This window comes from Petaurus breviceps, unplaced genomic scaffold (assembly GCF_028583685.1).
Source record: "Petaurus breviceps papuanus isolate PSGF00001 unplaced genomic scaffold, PetGlider_PUasm1.0 688, whole genome shotgun sequence".
Lineage (NCBI taxonomy): Eukaryota > Metazoa > Chordata > Mammalia > Diprotodontia > Petauridae > Petaurus > Petaurus breviceps.
The window spans coordinates 13527947-13546027 of NW_027186457.1; the positions used below are offsets into that span (position 1 = coordinate 13527947).

Sequence of the window (18081 nt, forward strand, 5' to 3'; positions counted from 1 at the left end):
GTGCTGTCTTCCAACTTTGATTTCTTCTTCCCCTTATCCTGACATTCACAGCTTACTAGTTCATCTGCTTGTCTCTGGTCCATTCTCCCCAACCACACCAACACTGCTCTGGTTCAGGTCCTCATTACCTCTCACCTGGACTGCTGTAATAACCTCCTAATTAACTGGCCTTTCTGCTTCCAGTTTCTTCTTCAGTCTGTCTTCCACCCAGCTGCCAAACTAAGGAATGATTCTAACTTCACTACTTAAAAATCTTCAGTGACTCTCCTCTTCTCCCCTCTAGGATAAAACACTGAGACAGTAAACAATCAGATATAGGTTATACATGTGCAATTATGTAAAACATTTCCATATTAGTAATTTTGTACAAGAATACTAAAATAAAAGAAAAATGAATTAAAGAAAGTGAAAAATAGCATGTTTCTGTGTGTATTCAAATAATAGCAGTTCTTTCTCTGGAAGTGGCATAAGTGCCAACCTACCTTTCCAGACTTGTTTCATATTAATCCACTTTACACACAACATTCCTGACAGCTTGGCCTCCCAATCTCATCATTTATAAACTCACGGAAGTTCAGATGTGGATGAAACCTCAGAGGCCATTTTTCCACAAAGGTATGCTTGTCTCGTTGGCAGATGACAGAAAGCCCAATTGGACAGGATAGCTAATATTAGGTGCCAGATTCATGATCCAAAAAGATGATAACAAGCTAAAATTACAGACTGTATCTAATAAAGGTTAAACTTAATAGGGGCACCTGTGAATTCTCAGGCTCTGAGAAATTAGCTTCATAATTATAGGCTGAGTAAGGTCTAGGCATATAACAGTTCATCTATGACACTGTAATTAGAAGAAAAAACTGCACAGTTTTTGTAAACTGTAAGACAATAGTGTTAAATGGTAGTGTCCAATTTAAGGTTTCATTGAGATAGCCACTATAATATGACAAAAAAGGAAAACATTGGATGTTGCAATACTGGTACACATGCACTGTTGGTGGAGTTATGAACTGATCCAACCATTCCAGAGAACAATTTGGAAATGTGCCCAAAGGGCTATAAAACTATGCAAAGCCTTTGATCCACCCAATACCACTGCCTAGGTCTGTATCCAAAAGATTGATATCAAAGATGAAAAAGGGAAAAGGCCCTATTTGTACAAAAATATTTATAGCAGTTCTTTTTGTGGTGGCAAAGAATTGGAAATCAAAGGGATGCCCATCATTTGGGGAATGGCTAAACAAGCCATGGTATATGATTGTAATTGAATATTATTGTGCCAACAGAGCTTTGTAAAAGTGGAATGGGTTGGCTTAGGGGCAGTGGGTACCTCTCCTCCCCCATACATACTCTATTGGTTTTCAGGTAAACATGTGATGATCTCTTCCTTGTGACATTGAAGAGGAAAGTTGTTCTAGGTGTAACTTGTATTTGATGGCCTCAGTGGTGCCTTCTAACTCTTGGAATCTATGGGGGTTAGGAGGGAGAGAGAATGATTTAAGTAAAAGTAGCTGTGGATAGAGGGCAAATAGCATGTTTGGATTATTTCTGAGATTTCAAAAAAAATTGTGATGGATGCCTTTTCATATCAGAAAAAAACAACAGTTAATTAGCATTAAGCAGGCTTTAGAAAGGTATACAGTGATGAAAAGAATGTATTACTTGCTCTCAAGATGCATGCCATCCCACTACAAGGTATCTCTCTCTAAATACGCTCTAGTGTGTCCTGAAGTATGCTTATCATCTGGTTTTAAGCTTAGGAATGCTTGGTACTACATAACTTGAGGTCAGGTTATTCTTTTAAAATATTTCTTGTATGCATGCAATGTCCTAAGCACTTCTGAGCAAATAGTACTCCTTACTGGTTTGCTTATAAGCTATGGCAACCCAACCACAGACTGGAGTGCATTATCGATGGAAGATTTTTATGGAGATTTCTGATCAAATTAGCCAAGTATCTGTGGCACTTTTTTAATGTAATGGCTTTGATTTGGGCCTAATTGTGATGTTTCCAATATTAAATAATAATAGATTCATGTAGGAAAGTAATTAAGGAAGGTTTCACATTTTCTTCATGAGTCCATTGGCCATTTTAAATAGTAGATTTGATCAAATTTTAAAAAAATTCAATGTTTTATTGATGCTCTTTTTCTTTTAAAAATTACTGTTGATGAATGACTCCTTCCCTTCCCTTCTCTTCTCCTTCCTTTCTCCTCTCCCTTCCTATGTAAGAAAACAAAATCATCCCACTGGATGTGTCATAAAACATTCACATTTCTCACACCTACATTCCATTATTTCTCTGATATTTCATCATTAGCCAACAGAAGTCATCAATAGCTACTACATTTAAAAAATAGGATCCCAGATCTCGAGCTAGAAGGGACCTCAAAAATCATAGAGTCGAACCCTCTCATTTTACAGTTGAGGAAACGGAGGCTCAGGGAAGTTAAGTAACTTACCCACAGTGGCACTAAGTGTCCAGGGCACAGGTAGGATTTGAACCCATGCCCTTGGACTCCTAAGTCAGTGTTCTTTCTCCTTTGGCATCTAGTTATCAACTTCTGATGTCTTTCAATGTTATTTTCCTTTAAATTATTGCAATCATTGTGTGTACATTGCCCTTCTATTTTTATTTAATTCAGCAACAATTCATACAAGTGTTACCAATTTGCTTTGAATTTTTCACATTTGCCCTTTCTTCTGAAACAATATTATTCCATTACCTTCATATAGCAGAGTTTTGTTTAGCCTTTCCCTAGTTGTGAACACCTGTACTTCTTAGTTTTTTGCTTCTACAAAAAGTGCTGCTGGATTTTTTTTTAATCTGTGAGACTTCTAACTCTGACTTTGACCTCCTTGGATTAATTCCAATGGGGTTTTGATTTCACTGAGTCAAAGCTTATGTATAGTTTGGTGACTTTAGTCTAATTGCAAATTGTCTTCAAGGACTTTTAGACCAATTCACAACTCCACCTTCAGTATTATAGGGACTCTTTCTTTCCATAGACCTTCCCAGATTTGACATTTTCATCTTTGATCACCTTTGCCAGTCTGATCTGTGTTGTATTTGGATTTCTAGATGGTGATTGATTTTTGTCTTGAAATTGGAAAGTGTCGTTGCTAATATTCCTGTAGCCTATCTTTTAAAAATTTTTATCTAAACAGTTTTCCTAAAGAATATTCTACTGTTGATATCCAGCATTGATATCAAAGAATCACAGAAGCTCAGAGTGGGAAAGGATGATAGAGGCTATTTAGTCCAAATCATACTTGAACAAATATACCCTTTATAATAGCATCCCTAATAAATGGTTATCAGTTTTGATTAATATTCTCAGTGCAACCATTCTTCATGTGGCTTGGTCTTGAGAGGCCCTTGTCTATCCTGATCAAGGTCCTTAGGACATTCTTCACCTTATCCTTACCCTTCTTAAAATATGGCGCCCAGAACTGAATGTAATTCTCCAGTTGTGACCTGACCAGAGCGGAGCAAGATATCACAGGACTAACCTCACTCTAGTCTTGGCCACTATGCTTCCCTTAATGTAACTAATGTATTCACTTTTTTGATGACCATATTTTAGTACTGATGATCACTGTGTTGGCAGCTCCCTGCCCCATCTTCTACTTTTATCATTGGTTTAAAAAAATCTGAGGATTCATTTTTCCTTAATAAATGTTACCTAATTAGATTTGCCCAGTGCAAAGACATTTTTGGATATAGATTCTGTCATCCAGTGTGTTTGCCATTCTGCATAACATTGTGTCATCTCTGTTTGGTGAGCTTGCCTCCTTTGTCTTCTTCCAAGCTATTGATAAAAATATTAGCCAGAACAGAAACAAACTCAGTTACCTGGGTCACTCTATAAGATATCATTCCAACATGACATTCATTGGAGTAATGTCAACTTGTGAAGCACTTGGCACAGTGCCTAGCACACAGTAGGTGCTATATAAATGCTAGTTCTTATTACACTTACCCTTCCCGTCCAGGCATTCAACCAGCTCTGAATAATGTCTAACTGTACTTTCATCTAAATCATACCTGTCTACGAGAATAGCAAGAGAAATTATCAAATACTCTGCTAAAATTTGTATAAACTACTCCTAAAGCCTTCCCGTGATCTACCAGCCAAATAATCCCATTAAAAAAAAGGAAATGGGGGGGGGGGCAGCTGGGTGGCACAGTGAATAGAGCACTGGCCCTGGAGTCAGGAGGACCTGAGTTCAAATCTGGCCTCAGACACTTAACACTTACTGTGTGACCTTGGGCAAGTCACTTAACCCCAACTGCCCTGCCTTCCCCCCTCCAAAAAAATAAAAAGGAAATGAAGTGGTATGGTTTAACTTGTGTTTATAAAGCAAGGCTGGTTCTTTGTGATAATTATTATGCTGCCAAGATTTGTGTCAGCTTTATGTTTGGCAAGTATTCCTTCTATGGCCTCATCCAACAGCTCTCATGGATTTTTTTTACATTTTCATTAGTAGCCATTCCTTTGACTTTTTTTTTTTTTGGTGTCAGTCAAGCTCTCTGGCCTGTAGTTTGTAGGTTCCATTCTCAGCCACTAAAAAGAAAAAAACATTGGAGTATTTTTTCTCCAATTCTGGGGTATGTTTACATTTGTTATGGTCTCTCAAGAATGACTAACTATGGCTCAACAACCATATTGTTCAGTTCTTTCAGCACCCTGGTATATAGTTTATCTGGATGCATTGACTTGAACTCAAAACAAGAGAGCAAGATGCTTTCTTACTATCTTCCTATTTATTTTCTATTTCAACTCCGTGTTAGCAATTTTTTCTCTGGTCCTAAGTACAAAAGTCATTCTCTTCAACAGAGAATGTGATCTATCTGTATTTATATGGTACGTGTGGTGTCGGATACTTTGATTCCATCTTGTGTTTTTACGATTACAGCTCTGTTCTAAGATAGGGATCAAGGCTGTTAGAGATATAGTAAGGCATTATCATTAAAAGTCAGTCAATAAGTCCTTAGCTGTCAAAACTTTACTTATTAAAACTACCCATTAAGCAGATTATTTTATTCCTAATGGTTTAGTATAATCCTAGTGAGATTTGGGATCACTTTCCCATGAAAATTAGATATTATCGGGCTATCTAAAAACATTTCACAGGACCTTAATTGTCCATAAATGATTTTCTTAGTTTTGTCTTCCTTCCCTTGAGTCACTCTATGCCTTCCCCCACCTCCTACTTCTACTTGACCAGAAGTCAAGAAGTAGGAGAGGCAATAGTCAGAGGATCTCGGTTCAAGTTTTGCCTGTCACCTCTGTGACCTTGGACAAGTCAACCTTTTCCATAAGAAGCACTTAGTAAATGTTTATTGGACTGAATTAAATTTGTGGGGCTTAGTTTCCTTATCTGTAAAATGAGGGGTTTGTACTGCTAGGTTGGACCTAGCAGCATTTCAAGTGCTAAGTCCTAGAATTTTTGATATGTATCAGGGACTTCAATCTTATTATCTGGAGCTTTCTGGTAATTGCATGTTAAATTTGCAGCTTGGGTTTCACTATCCTTTTACCCTTACTTTCTATAGGGCAAATAGAACTTCTGTATCTTAAAATGTGAATACTTAACAGATAAAAGAGCCCATTAGGGCGAATACCTTTACAAAGGAGAAGTCTATAGAACAAAGCTGTATCCCAGTAACGGCCCAAAGCAGTAGTGTTTTGTTGAGCTAAGTGAATAATTTTCTTCAGAGCAATAATGTGTTCTCTGATCACTGATCTCATGGAAACAGCCATTCTCTATGGAGAAATTGTGCGGGTGTTGTTTGAACACCCGCAGGGGAGAAGGAGGAGAAAAGTATAATTGACCTCTGGCCATAAAGGAGTAATTACTTGTAATCTCAAAGAGGTCAGTTATTCCACTCCTGGGGAAAAAAAAAAAATGAACCTGCCTCAATTACAAATCACTCACTATACCAGCCTAATCACAGGAATAAAGATGTGAGAATTTGGAGCAAGAAAAGGAGATTGGTGTGTGTATAATCTTTTCCACTTTCGCTTAATGGGTTTAGAACATTTCTTTCCACTTTCTAATTCATTCCAAAGTCTGAACGTCAGCACCTGTTTCATCTCCAGTTCGTGAATTATGGGAACAAGATTTCAAAAAGTGGTTACAGAATTTCGTGAAAACAACAACAAAAAACCCCACTCATTCTAAAAGCATTTATTGTGTACCAGGCTCCAGAGGTAATAAGAAAGAAGACATAGTTCTAGTCCTAGGCAGTTAAAAGTCTACTTAAAAAGACAAAAGGCTAATGAAGAATAAGTTCAAAAGGATAAATGGGACCAGCCTCACATATAGGTTGACTACCATGGCCATAGTGATTTCAGGAGTGTTAAGAAAGCCCTCTCCCCCTGTAATATCTGATGATTGAAATTTTGCAGTGAGAGATTCATTCTTTTTGCTTAGGAATGCTGTTAAAAACACAAAATCCTATCCCCAAGGAAGAGGTAACATTAAGCCTTAAGTAATCATAGAATCCTTTCCTGAGTTGGGGTAGGGTGGGGTGGGAAGGGAAGGGAGGGTCTGAAGTTACTGGGCCCTGAGGCGCCAATGGAAATGGGAAAAGAGGTATTGGCTTCATAATTTGGGAAAGACCAGTCCTCATTTGATAAATAAATGTACAAGTGTTTGAGAATTTGGAGGAATGAATGGTTGCAGTGGGGAGGGGTTGAAATTATGGAGGGAAGTGGGCATGGAGTGATGGAGGGAAAAGAGGCAGCGATTCTAAGATGGGCAAAAGGTATTAAGGGGTCAGGGGGAGATGAGTTTAGAAAGATCAAGGAGGTCTATGGGTAGGGAACTTTGAATATATGGTAGAGGAAACCATTTTTGATCTGCAGATAATGGAAGCCACTATAGGTGTTTGAGCAATGATATGATGTGGTGAAAATGATGTCAGAGGTAGACTGGAGTGGTTACCTTTGTATAAGATGGATTTCTGCCAGAAGAGTTTGAAGTTAATAGGAGGCCATTAATTTGGTCTTTAAATACCTGTAATTCCAAATCATATGGTGTTTATTAGCAGTCTGAATGGTACCTGTCAGTTATTACTTGACCCTTACTTGTTTGAGGCTTTCTTTATTGGCTATGATTCAAATGCATCACCCCTTGTTCCCCTTTATTTTCTCCCTCCCCATGAGGTGTGTTTTGGCCTAACAGAAATCTATACTTTACAGGCTGAACACCTCTCCAATCCATTCTCCGTGGCCTACCAACCATACAAAAGGCACCAAAAAGGCAAAAACACTGAATTACAATATAAAAGAAGGAAAGGAATTTTAGTAGCGGCATTCTCTGCACCCATGCACAAATGGGAACAATCTCCTGTACCCAGAAGGAAGTTATGATTCAATTACCCTTAATCTCTCTAATTCCCTAGCATAGTGGGAGGACACATTCAGTTGTGACCTCATGGGAGACTCATGAGCCCAGTTTTATTCTTCTTCTTTCCCTTTTGAAGAGGACCAATGACATCTTGGGTAATAAGTGTTTAGGGTGCAATACCTTCTTCCTCTTGAAGATTCTTTCTTTTTAGTTTTCAACATTCTCTATTTTAAGATTTTGAGTTCTAAATTTTCCCATCTCTCCTCTCCCCCCTCCCCATAATGGCATTCAAACTGATATAGGCTATACATATACAATTGTATTGCATATATATTTACACATTAGTCATGTTGTGAAAGAAGAATTAGAATAAAAGAGAAAAACCACAAGAAAGAAAAAAAAGTTACAAAACAACAAAAAAGAGGAAATAGTATGCTTAGTATTCAGACTCCATAGTTCTTTCTCTGGATGTGGATGGCATTTTCAATCATGAGTCTTTTGGAATTGTTTTAGATCATTGCATTGTTGAGAAGAGCTAAGTATATCAAAGTTGGTCATTGCACAATGTTGCTATTACTGTGTACAGTGTTCTCCCAGTTCTGCTCACTTCACTCAGCATCAGTTTTGCAAGTCTTTCCAGGTTTTTCTGAAATCCACCTGCTCATCATTTCTTATGGAACAATAGTATTCCATTACATTCATATACCACAACTTGTTCAGCTATTCCCCAATTGATGGGCATCTCCTCAATTTCTAGTGCTTTGTCATCACAGAAAGAGCGGCTATAAGTATTTTTGTATATGTGGGTCCTTTTCCTTTTTTATGATCTCTTTGGGATACAGACCTAGTAGTGGTATTGCTGGATCAAGGGTTATGCACAGTTTTATAGTCCTTTGGGCTCTAGTTCCAAATTGTTCTCCAGAATTGTTGGATCAGTTCACAGTTCCACCAACAATGCATTAGTGTTCCAATTTTCCCACATCTCTCTCCAATATTTTTCATTTTCCTGTTTTGTCATGTTAACCAATCTGATAAGTGTGATGTGGTACCTCAGAGTTGTTTTAATTTGCATTTTTCTAATTAATAGTGATTTAGGGCATTTTGTCATATGACTATAGATAGCTTTAATTTCTTCATTTGAAAGCTGCTTCTTTATATCCTTTGATGATTTTTGTATTCTTGTAAATTTGACTCAGTTTTCTATATATTTTAGAAATGATGTCTTTATCAGAGACACTGTAAAAATTGTTTCCCAGCTTTCTAATTCCTTTCTAATCTTGGTTCCATTGGCTTTGTTTGTGCATTGGGGTTTCTTTCTTGGGCATCTTTTAGCACAGGTTGAAATTTGTCTAAAACTTCTCACCTTGACTCTGAATCATCAGGATCCAGCTACAACTCCTGAGTTGAGGAACAATCATGACTATCTCACTCCATGCAGTCTTCTTCACTCTCCCTTTCTAGGAGTAGCCCCACTGCTTGCCATTTTCACATTTGTCTGCACCACCCTTGTGTAATCACCTCTAGCTGTCCAGCTCCTTAAATCTCCCTCCTTGTCCAGAACTCCCCAGCAATCAATCTTATCTAATTGTGTCACCAGCTTCAGCCAGCCCAAGAATTACGGAAGATGCAGTTCAGCAAATTTCTCCCAAGTAGGAATACTCTTTTGACCTAAAGCATTATGAGAAGTGAATTCTTAAGATTATGCCCATTATACAAACATATTACTCTAAATAACAACAAATAGGGACAGCTAGGTGGTGCAGTGAATAGAGCACCAGCCCTGGAGTCAGGAGGACCCGAGTTCAAATCCATTCTCAGACACTTGACACTTAACTAGCTGTGTGACCTTGGGCAAGTCACTCAACCCCAATTGCCTTGCCTTCTCCCCTCCAAAACAACAACAGTAACAAATACTCAGTAACTACTATGTGAAAACCACCAAGTAAAGTCCTGAAGGAAAAATAAAGATAAATAATACGGGATCTTTGCCCAATTTACGTTACTTGTTGAAACATAAACATTAATACAAAACAATTATTAAGTATAAAGGAGAAATATAAATAAAGTACAATGCAGTGTTAAGGAAGAATCCAAACTCTAATTCTCATGTTTTCTTAACATTTGTCACACTCTTATAGTGACCTTGGTCTGTACCACTTATGTTTTCTGCAAATCTCATTGCCTCTTAGTGATTTGCTTTGTTGTTCTGGATTTATTATTAGGTTAGCATTTCCTATCAACTGGTGTTACATGTATGTGTTTGTGTTTATGTTTGGATATTTTAACTTCTTCAATGATTTGTAGTTTTTTTTCTCTTGCCTTGTCCTTCCTAAATGTCAGATCTCAATAATGTTCAGACTCTTTTTGACTTTCCTTCATTCTCCTTTTTGTATTGTTGAAATTCCAAGTTGTTTACTTTTGTGAGAGTAATAGTAGAGGGAGGAGATTTGGCAAATGGGGGTGGGGGGTGATACCTAAATGCACAGAGTCATCAGGGTCCAGTTGATGGTGGGACATCAGGATGATGAGTCAGGTGAGAATCAGGAGGCAGGTTTGGGGAGGAGAAAGTTTTACTTTTTTTTTTGAGGGGGAAAGGCTGGGCAATTGGGGTTAAGTGACTTGCCCAAGGTAACACAGCTAGTATGTCTTAAGTGTCTGAGGCCGGATTTGAACTGAGTTCCTCCTGACTCCAGGGCCAGTGCTCTCTCACTGCACCACCTAGCTGCCTCAAAAATTTTACTTTTTAAAACCAGTCATGGAATCTTTGATAAACCAGGAAGATATACAAGACATTGAGATAGCTCATTCATATAATTACTAAACTGAGTAATGGATATCACGAGAAATAGTGTCATTTTCTGCTCATTTCACTATTTACTCTTAAGATAAAAATCTATGTATTTATCTATTTTTTTAATTGGATAAGGCAATTTTATTAGTACTCATGCTCTACTTTTTAATACCATTAGAAAACACTTGCAAATTTCTTTTCTCCAACAAAGAATTATTTATTAGATGAAAAAGGGCTCATCTTTGACAAATGAACCTCTTTAAATCTCAATTTCCACTCCTGTACAAGAGGAAGAACTGAACTACATGATTTCTGAGGTCCTTTTGGGTTCTGATATTCTACGTTTCTGTACATTTTCAGTCACCATTCAAAAAAGTTGCAGAATCTCAGTTGGAAGACACCTTAGCGGTAGCTAGTCCAACCCAGACCTGAAGTGACACAGTGCACCAGCCCTGGAGTCAGTAATACCTGAGTTCAAAATCTTCTCTTTTGTGCTTAAAAGAAAAGTAAATTCTGCATACCTGATCACACTGGTCCAATTGACTGAGAGAAGTTACTAGTCCAAGAAATTGGAAGCTCAATATGGTCAATAATCTTGCAAGCTGTGTGACCCTGGGCAAATCACATAACCCTGACTGCCTTAAAAAAAATTCCCTCTACAGTAGATAAGTGGTCATCTAACAACTTTTTAAAGCTCTCCAATGAGGAGGAATCCACTCCTTCCTTAGCTCATTTCACATTTGGGTAGATTGAAATCAATGGGAAATTTAAATCATGCCTAAATTTCCCCTTTTGCAACTTTTGTCTATTGCTTCTTTTCTGTCTCTTGGGGCCAAGTAGAATAATTTTAGTCCCTCTTCCAAGTGAAAGCCATTCAGCCCCTTGAAGCATGGCCTTCCTAATCTTCTATTTCCCTAGTTTTTTCTCCTAGGATCAGGCTGGAAGGGAGCTGAAAGAGTTGTCCTGGGACAGCTGAGTTGTCATTCTGGGCTCCTGAAAGCCTCTGTTAGGATAGAACTGAGGCCCTCTCCTGACGAGGACTGGCCACCCCTTGAGAGAGCCCATTAGGTCCGAACTGTCTGCTGTGCCCAACAATACAGTCCTGTGTCTTCTTTTTACTTTTGCTTTTTTTCTCACTGATACCCTCTAGAAGCTGTCTGTGCTGTTTAACAGGATGAAAACAGCCTTGCACTTTTTCAAAATTAAACTGAAGAGAGTGCACCACACACAACACAGCTATCAGGACAAGATAGAATAGCATGAAGTAGTCCTATAACCGGGCAGGCATGATCGTGACGTCTCCCTTGAATGACATTCCAGAGGCAGAAAGTCCGTGGCACCCTGAGATACTGCCACTATGGCTGTGTGTCATTTACATTTTAGCCTCTTGAATGTTTTTATAGTTTCAAAACCACACCCATCCTGAAGCTTGGCCTTTCTACTGAGACCAAGTTCTTTTGTGATAAAATCTACAGTAGAAGGCAGAATACTGCTCAGTTCCGCCTTGCTGCTTTCCTGTAGTCCAGACTTTGGCATAGATTATTGGCCATATTGAACTTGGAATCTCTTGGACTAGTAACTGCTCTCAGTTGACCGGACCATCATAACCAGGTATGCAGAATTTACTTTTATTTTCAGCACAAAAGTAACCTTGGTCACTGTGGCTGTTACTGACCACTTGTTCCATTCAGGGCATGTTTGCTTTCCAAGGTGCTCTAGGCGTGTGTCCTGAATGATCAGCAGAATTAAGTGACAGTTTTGTTGGCTGGGGGCACAGAATTTACAAATCTCCTTCCCATTTTCCTATCCTTAAATATCTTCCCACATTTTCTTAATTGAACGGCAATTATGATGAGAGAAGGCTTTGTTTGGGCTTATATAGCCACAAGTGTACTTGACTGGGGTTCAACTTTTTCCCTCTGAAAGAGTTTTGATAAGAAGCTGTAAGAGCAATAAACAGAATGTGTCTTTTCTACCAGGCACTAGTGCTACTGCTTTTTAAACCCTGACATTTCCTGTGGGAGCAAAGCAGTTAATCCACACTTACGATTTTGCCTTGACTGGCTATGAGTCCCTCTGATCCAGGGGGTCGGGGGTGGGGGGCCCCAAATAGTCCTATGGCTAAAAATATAGCAGTTGATGGCAGAAGCAGTAAAAACCAGGCTGAGGGTACTGTATAACCATGGTGGAGCATCCTCGGGAGGGGGTACTTACACTCAGTGCACCGTCTATCCTTTCTGATTACCCTTGTCATTCCAACTTTTCCACATTCTAAAAATGAATTAAAGCACAGAGTTATCTCTTTGCTCTGAAGGTTTTTAACTCCCTACCACCAGTAAATTTCAGAAGTGGAGAGGGCCTTTCCAAGATTAATTTCCTGCTAAGTACATTCTTTTAATGGTGTCATATTTGTTGGTTGGTCATTACCTTGCATTGTCCTTAGAGGAGGCAGATTAATTCCAGTGCTTTTCAAACTAAAACTGAAAATGGGCAGTTTGCTGTGCATGTAAGACTGAGAAGCTCTTGAATGATGCATGTTAAGGAAACTTTGATACTGATACCACTGATGAATTTGCATAGCACTTACTGCCAAAGTATAAAAACTGACTTGAATTTTCTGAAAGCAGAGGTAGCTTCGAAAAAGTTCAATGTAGCTCCTTTTTGCAGCAGCATTCATAAGCGCATTGGCTGCTCAACTTTGGGAACTGTTCAACTGCTTGTGTATGAGCTTTGTTGTTGTTTTTGTTTAACATCAGAGAAATGAAAATGATTCCGTGAGTGAATGTAAACTTGACTGTGTTTAAGTGAAAGCACAATTCACAGCTAATTACTTCTGGACTGGGAGTGCCAAGAAAAAAAAAAACCAAACAAAACTGTCTTGCAGCATTTGAACACACACACACACACACACACACACACACACACTTCACTGCAGCTTTTTTAGAAAGCAGAATCTACTTTCTTGCATTAGACTTTTCGTACATCATCTTCATTTCTTTCAGCCAGTTGTTTTTATAATGAACCAGCCAACTGCTCAATTGTGTTCTTTGAGAGGAGGGGGATAACATTCCTTTATGTTCCCTAGTTTAGATCAGCTTACTACCCAAAGCATGATATTTGATTACCCTTATTATGTTACTTTGTGTAGCTACAAATGTTACTAATGGCCAGAGAGAGTTATGGAGCCATTTAAAAAAAACTACTTCCACTCTGACCTCCAGTCAGTATAGGAAAAGGGCTAACACTGAAGAACCACCCAGTAATTTAAGATGGTGGAGAATGTGAAACTGAATTAATGAAGGACACAGTTCACAAACACTCCAAAGCAGTTCTCTCCTACATGCCTGACTGCCTATTTTTTTCTAAGTGTACTTTAGGGTGTTGATTTTAATCTCCAGAACCCTGTATGGTGACAGAAGGACCTGGTTACCTTAGAGATCCCCTTTCCCTATGGAGTCTGCGGGCTCTAGCACTGTTGGCCACTTTGGACATCTTCAGGCCCTTTAGTGAAATGTGTCGAGTGTGTGCACTTTAATTTGTTTTTACGTTAGGAAAAGGGTGAGTTCTCAGTTTTCTTTACTCTCTCTACTCATCCCTGCCCCCACTGCCCCATGCCCAGTTTTTTTAACCTGCAGGAAATCAAGCAGTCTGAAATGCATTGAGCCAAATCTATTCATACGTCATTGGAAGAGTTTTTTTCCCCTCTCTACCCACTGAAAGACTTGTAGACATAGACTTTTCTTTCCTCTGCATCCAATAGACAAAATGTTCAATGCTGTGGGAATATGCTGGATGTGACTATATTCTTTTTTTCTTTGGAATATTAAATCTATTTCATCTTTACGTGATCTTCTTGCCAGGTGGATAACTGGGTTGTTTCTGGTCTGCAGAGGAGAATATTGTTTCCTTAACCAATCATTCTATTTGGGAACTATGGTGTAGAGGAAAAGACAGTGACCTGGATCTAATGAGATATTTGTCAAGAGCTTAACATGGTTCCTGTCACATAGTAGGTACTATATATATAATACATATATACATACACGTATACACACATACATGTATGTGTGTGTATTTATATATGTAAAAATGTATATATACGTATTCCCTCGCAGTTTCTTTTCACTCCCCAGAACTGAGGTCAGAGGCCTTGGCCCTTGGCTTTGAGTCCAAATTTTGTTGATTATTACCTTTATGACCTTGAGAAGAGTAACTTCTCCTTTCTATTTCTAAGTTTCCTCATCTATAAGAGGAAGTTGGAGTTGATAATAGGTTCTATCTCATTCAACTTTAAAGCCTAAGAAATACTTGTTAAGAAAATGGACCTTACATGTGTCCAAACCCTTGAATTTGGTGTTAGAGAACCTGGGTTCATGTCCCAGCTCTGCCACTTACTGACCTTGGGTAACACCCTTACCCTCAGTGGACCTTGGGTTTCCTTATTTGTAAAGTGAAAGGATTTAATTCAAAGACCTCTAACCCTTCCAGCTATAACCCTATAGTCCTGGATATTATGGTGTAGGTATGACTTAGCATAAAAAAATAGAGAATCAGAGATTTTTAAAAAATGTAAAATGTTTTTCTTATCAGTCATATCTACTTTAGCATTTTCTTTGTTTCTTACATGATAATTAAAACTACCAGTTGATTCAGTCATGTCAAATTAAAAAAAAACTTAAGCCCATTAGGTATTGAGTATCTATACAGTATAGATAAAAAGAAACAGCTCATGGGATTATGGTTTTATATCTGGAAGGACTTTCAGAGGTCTAACACTCTCATTTGACAAATGAAGGGATGGAAGGCACAGAATGGGGAAGTGAGTTGTGTCAGTTTACATAGATAGAAAGGAACACAGTTGGGCTCTGATATACCAGTAAGAGGGTGTAGCAGCAAGCACCCCAGGGTCCCCAGGGTGTCTGCCAACACAGGTTCTTAGATCTGTTTTTCTAAAGGAAAGTAACTCAAAATGGGTTAACAAGCTTACTTTAATCAATTAAATATATATCATTTACCTAGTTCAGGGGGAAAAGGTCAGCACCCCAAACTTCAGAATATACAGAGGTTACAAGCATAAGTTACATGAACATTTCAGCAGACAGGTTTCCAAACTGTCCAACCATTACATACATCCATACCAAATCACAGTTACCAGAGAGGGAAGCATCAACATCTGGGTTTTCAAAGCCAGGGAGGGGGTGGGTGGGTGGGTGGGAGGAGTGGGGGGGTGGGGTTCAACAACGGCTGCCCAGAGTCTCCTCTGGTCAAATCACACAATACTTCTCAAAGTGAGCCCCAAAGCAAAGCCTCACATCAGGGATTATATAGCCTTCTCCTGGGTCAGAGAATGTAACCACCCTCTTGACCCACTGCCCAATCTACCAGCATCAAGGTGTGGGCATTCCTGAAAACCAAGCCTTCTGCCACAGGCTCCATGTGACCACATTCAGTCTATTAGGAAGCAGAGTATATTTTCAAATCAAGGAAGGTTCTCAGAGTCTCTTAAGCCTATCAAAGGGCCTAGGGGCAGGGGAGATCTTTAAATTTGCATTTACATTACAGAGGGGGAAATTCCAAAAACGAAGAGGGTTAAAATTTTTTTAAACTAGATTTAACTGTGGGATTTGAACCCAGAGCTTCGTGACACTGAGGCCAACTCTGTCCAATGAGCCACATCGCTCACTACTTTATCAGAGGATTTAAATCTGGGGTCCTGATATATTTGTTCTTTTATTGTTGTTCAGTCATGTCCAACTCTTTGTGACCTCATTTGGAGTTTTCTTGGCAGAGATAATGGAGTGGTTTGCCATTTCCTTCTCTAACCCATTTGACAGATGAAGAAACTGAGGCAAACAGAGTTAAGTGTTTGGATTTCATTCAAAGACTTCTAACCCTTCCAGCTATAACCCAATAGTTCTTGATATGGATGGATCACACAGTTACTAAGTATCTGAGGTTGGATTTGAATTCAGGTCTTCCTGACTTAATGCCCAGTGCTCTATCCATTGTGCCACGTAACTGCCCTTTTTTTGTCCTTAGCTAACTCCATATTATGTTCTCTTGGACTAGAGGTAAGTCTAACACCACACTGTGGGATCCATAGAAAGTAGTGACATCATTTATATACTTCCCAGGTGAGTTCTTATGGAAGCTGGTCTCTGGGAACTTGAAGACATCAAGGCAAATTTATTTCCTTTAGTTTCTTAAAAGATTTCCAAAGATGGGAGAGGGCAGATGCTTGACCAATATTAATAGAGATTATAAATAGGATTCTGTAAAAGATGATGCGTATGAGAATTCCTAGGTTACCTTTCTCTTCCTCTTCCCAAACAGTGTCTTTTTGATGAAGGATTTTATTTTATACTAATTTCTTCTATGTACATTTATGGCCAGAGTGTTTCTCTTGGTAGCCTTGCTAGACGTGATGTCTGGCCCCTGAAGACACAACTACCAGTGATGGGTGGAAGTTTCCAACTGGGCAAATTTAGGCTTGAGGTGAGGAAAAGCTTCCTTGTAATTAGAGCTATACACCAAGGGAATGTGCTCCCTCAGGAAGCAGTGGGAATCTGTTGCATCCTGAGGCAGTCATTTCATTTTCAAATACCGGCTTGCTGGCTATATTGTAGAGAAGATTCTTGTTCAGGCAGGGGTTGGAGTAAATGGCCTCTGAGGTCCCTTCCAGCCCTGAGATCCTGAGATTCCAGAACAGAGCCAGGAAGTGAAGTCAGAACTTCAAACTCATCTGTCTTTCCATTATGACTTTTGATTAGGCAAAGAAGCCATTCTCTGTCTCATTTCTTACCTAGTCTTACTCACTGAATGGGTATTGCCTCAGTCAAACTGAGACCTATTAAAGATCTTAGCTGAAAAAGGTCAAAGTCTCCCACTGCAACCAGGGCCATCTCCAGTTGTCCTGATCTATATCTGGCTACTGAACCCAGATAGCTCCAGAGGAGGAAGTGAGGCTGGTGACTTTGCCCAGCCCTCCCTCCCTTAAATCCAATTCACTTGCATGTCATGGCATCAACTCCTAGATTTCTTGTTCCTCTTAGAGAACAAAGGACACATGACAATAATGATTTCTTCACCTTCCCTCTAGTTGGTGTTATTCTGCATTGATGCTGAGAGGGTGATATGGTGGAAATAGTACTGATTTGGAGTCAGAGGGCATGTGTTCAAATTCCAGATCTGTAATTTATTTGTCCTGGTGATCCTCCATGAATCCTTTTGTTTCTCTGAGCCCCAATTTTCTCACACCTCAAAAGTGGGGTTGGGACTAGATGATACTTAAGGTTTCTTTCATCTAGAAAATCTATGATTATAGGATCTATGAACAGCCTATGAAGGGGAAAAAGAATTCATTTTTATTTTTGTACTTAGAATCATAAGATTGTAGATTTAGACCAGAAGAAGACTTCTAGTCTTCTAGTTCAGCCCCATCGTTTTGTAGCTGAGGATCAAAAAGAGCTAAGTGACTCACTGGAGGTCACCCATGTAGTATAGAATTTGTGTTAATGAGTTATATCATGTCACTAAAAACATATATATATATATATATATATATATATATATATACATTATATATATCTGCAGTTTCCATTGAAATTCGAAATGTTACCCCAGCAGTCTGTTTTAGTATTCTTGAAATGGTTATGCCAGAACTTGGTAGAACATAATTATTCATATTTTATTTCAGCCTGTATTAATGGCAACAGTTTTTGAATTTGCCTGTGTTTTTTTAATGAGGTGTCAGAATATAAAAAGTTGCAGAATTATAGAACAATGTTATGTGGCAGGATGTGAGAAGTGGCCATTGAGCCTAGATCCCTCATTTCACAGATGAGTAGACAGAGGCCATTATGCACTGACTTGCTCAAGTTTCCAGTTATCCAGTGGCTAAACCACATAGCGAGAATGATTTTTTAAAAAGT

General features: G+C 38.8%; 1 protein-coding gene across 3 annotated transcripts in view; it reads left to right on the forward strand.

Moving 5' to 3' along the window:
• PLS1 (plastin 1) overlaps positions 1 to 18081 on the forward strand; it is a 154250-nt gene that overhangs the window by 41421 nt on the left and 94748 nt on the right. Inside the window, exon 1 of one of the 3 annotated variants that reach the window (XM_069104682.1) lies at positions 11494 to 11761. The exons of the other annotated variants lie outside the window; for them this stretch is intronic. The gene's annotated coding sequence lies outside the window, so the exon portion shown is untranslated. Of the gene's footprint in view, positions 1 to 11493; positions 11762 to 18081 lie in introns of those variants that run through there. 3 annotated transcript variants of the gene reach the window in all.